Consider the following 3,274-nt stretch of genomic DNA (forward strand, 5'->3'; position numbering starts at 1 on the left):
TAGGGCGCTTTTGATTTCGCTGTCTGTGATGGACTCCTGTTCCTGTTCCTGAAGAGCTTTAGAATAGTTCTGTCCTGGAGAACAGAGCTCCTTTTAGTCCAAATGCAAATTATGAACATGAGCATGAGCATAAATGAGCAGCTGCTGTCTATTCACCCCACTGGACTGTGGCAAAGTGCTAAGAAGGCAAGGACATTCTGGTTTGATTACAGAATAAGACGCTGAAGATTTCACAATGAAAAATAATTAGTGTAACAGTTATGTATTGAGGTGTGGCAAAACACCCCAAAAGTTAGTGTCTTTAAACAACAACCATTTTATTTGCTGACAATTCTGAGTTGACATTTGGTTTAGATTTAGCTAGAAGTTTCTTCTGGTCTTGCCTAGAGTCACTCACAAATTGCAGTCGTCTAAAAGTTCACCTGGGCAGCATGGTCTAAGACAGCATAACTTGCATATCCGAATGTTGGTATTGCCTGTCGGGTCGTCTGTGTGTCTTCAACAGGCTAATCGAAGCTCCCTCATTTGACAACAGCATATCCACAGGGTTAGACTCCTTGAGCATAGCCTTGAATGTTGAAGGCTGCATTTCATTTCTCTGCATTCTATTGGTCAAGCAAGTTACAAGCCCAGCCCATATTCAAGGGGGAGGAGAAACAGTCTTCACCAATCGACAGGAGAAGTTGGCAGAGTGACACTGCAAGGAGAAGTGAGTTAGGGGACAGGAGGGATTTTGCAAACATCTTTGTGAGCAATCGGCCACACTCAATTACAGCACGAAGAAGTTGCCCAGTAAACACTTGTCTGAAGGATACATGTCCTTAGTTGCAAAGGCTTCAGGGGTTATTTCCTCTCCTAGAAGAGAGGAACAATGACACAGATCAAATGTCTTACTAATGGAAAATCAATTGAGTTACCATTGAGTACAAATTCTGGTACACCAGGGAGGGTGTGCGCGGGCGGCAGGGTTTGCTTTTGGTTTGCAGTAGCTCTGTCATTCTCCTTTGCTCCATGGATATAAAACATACTGACATGGAATGTCGACCCCATAATAACATCTTTAAAATGACAGTTACGTCTCTATAAGAGAAATACTAGAGGTGAGATTGTTACTTTCTTATCTTCATAAGTAAACAAAAAAATCTGTCAAATCAATTCAATAAATATGTATATAATGTCTATTTGGTGCCAGGAACATAGTCCCTGAAAATAAAAATTACACTGAAAAAAGGTGTGTACCTCTTTCCCCGTGCCTGGCCCAGCCCAACCCAAGAGGCTTCATTATACCCTTGACATGCAGAATATTTCTTACCGTTCTTACTGTTGCATCCTCAAGAATTATAACCACCAGCATTGGCTGCTTCAGCTACTCCACTTTTCAGATGAAAAGTTGTGGGCAAGACTTAAGCAGCAACTTGATTTGAATGGTTGTGGCACATTTGCACATGCTATTTCTTCTGAGCAAAATGACTCTGTCCTCTTTTCTGCCTGATTTGCTCTTCCAATGCATTCTTCAAGTCTTAGTCCAGTGCTTCCTCTCTGAAACCACACCCTAACCCAGCCTGCTGGTTGGTCATCTATTTTCCAGGCTCTTCGTAACCCTGGGCATATCTCCATATACACCCATCACACCTGCTATTACTATTGGTTGATGTGTCCATCTCTCCCAGGACTTTGAGCCCCTGCGACTGAGAATAGATATAGCTTTGTATTTATCTCTATAACTCTAGATAAATTCTCCATCAATGTTTGATAAATGATTTAAGAAATGACTGGAAGAAAAAGTAAATGAATAACAAGCCAAAGAGCAGTAGACAGCTTACGCTAACACTTTGAAGCTTACAGTGTAAACTGAACTCTGCCTCTCCTCTCAATGACTGAATCCATTCCACTTTGTTTCTGCCTCCCTCACTTTCTTATTCTAACAGATCTGAAGCAAATTTTAAAATCTATAATTAACTTTTTTTATATTACCCTCAAGGGATCATAGATCAATGACTTTCTAGAAAAAGAAAGCTCCCCATTCTTACCTTTGCATAATCTCTTTTAAAAAAAAAACAAGAGATTACACTTCATGTTCAAATGCCTAAATTATCTCTTCTTAGGACACACAGCAATATTATCTCCCATTTTGACAATTGCCATTGGGTTTACTTCAATTGAAATGAAACATACTTTCATTGTAATTCTGCAAGCACACTGATGAAGTTGTTTACAATCAAGTATTAAAACTTATCTAGGGGCAGTTATGCTTAGCTAAACCTTTGGAATGTGCTAAGTCATGGTTAAGTTGTGCTAAGGGAAAGAATGCTGGGGAACTTATGCCAGTCTCTCAAGATGGCAGCCACAAAGCAGGCATTAGAGCCATAGAACTGAGGTAACTGACCCCGAGTTCAGTTATCACTAGTAAATCGGTCATAACAGTCAAAACAACCAAAAAATATGATAAATTTCCATGGAGCAAAGGGGAACAACAATCCCACTACAAATTTCCAACGATCAGATTTTCTTTCAAATAATAATATGGTAGCATGAAGAGCTAATGCTTTTGACAATCTAACAAAGAAAGTCCCTGAACTCCTTGGGAGAGACCTTATTGCACTCTTCTTTATGTCATCATCATCAAACATGACAGCTGCACTCATACAACATTCAATGCCTGATAAATATTTGTATTTCAGATAGGAGCATGTGTGTCAGAAATTATTTGGAACCTAAGTCCAATAGACACAGCTAATTAAATTATAAATGTGGAGCAAAGTGTGTTGGATGCTTTAAGAGCTTATATATACATGCAGAAATGAAAAGCAATGAAGAAGACAGAAAACCACATGGAACCAAATAAAAGGAAACAGTAAAGTTTCAAAGTGGTGCTTACTAGGTGTAATCTTTCTGAGGTTCCTCTGAGCAACTACCATTGTTTCATTCAATTTGATCTTCCCTGGTATGGTAATAAATAATGCCAGGAGTTCCTTATAATGGTCGTTCTCAAACCTCACTAATTATCTCAATTATCTAAGGTTTTTTATTTTGAGTCATGGTCTTACTCTGTTGCCCAGGTTGGAGTATAGTGGTGTGATCATAGCTCACTGTAGCCTCCAACCCCTGGGCTCAAGTGACCCTCCCATCTCAGTCTCCCAAATCACTGGGACTATTGGTGTGAACTACCATACCCAGGTCTTAAAATATTTTTTAAACGTAAAGATTTCCAGCCCCATTTCAGACCCACTAAATGAGAGTCTACTAAGGAGGGGCCAGGAATCTGTATTTTAAA

The 3,274-nt window shown here is 39.6% G+C and overlaps 1 long non-coding RNA gene across 1 annotated transcript; it reads right to left on the bottom strand.

The window, feature by feature from the left end:
- Positions 1-296: 296 nt before the first annotated feature.
- LOC104001180 (uncharacterized) lies at positions 297-1,672 on the bottom strand. Its single transcript, XR_680868.3, has 2 exons — positions 1,313-1,672; positions 297-855 (listed from the first exon to the last, which is right to left on the bottom strand). It is a non-coding gene; the product is annotated as an uncharacterized LOC104001180 (long non-coding RNA).
- Positions 1,673-3,274: the final 1,602 nt, after the last annotated feature.

This window comes from Pan troglodytes, chromosome 5 (assembly GCF_028858775.2).
Source record: "Pan troglodytes isolate AG18354 chromosome 5, NHGRI_mPanTro3-v2.0_pri, whole genome shotgun sequence".
In the NCBI taxonomy this organism is placed as follows: domain Eukaryota; kingdom Metazoa; phylum Chordata; class Mammalia; order Primates; family Hominidae; genus Pan; species Pan troglodytes.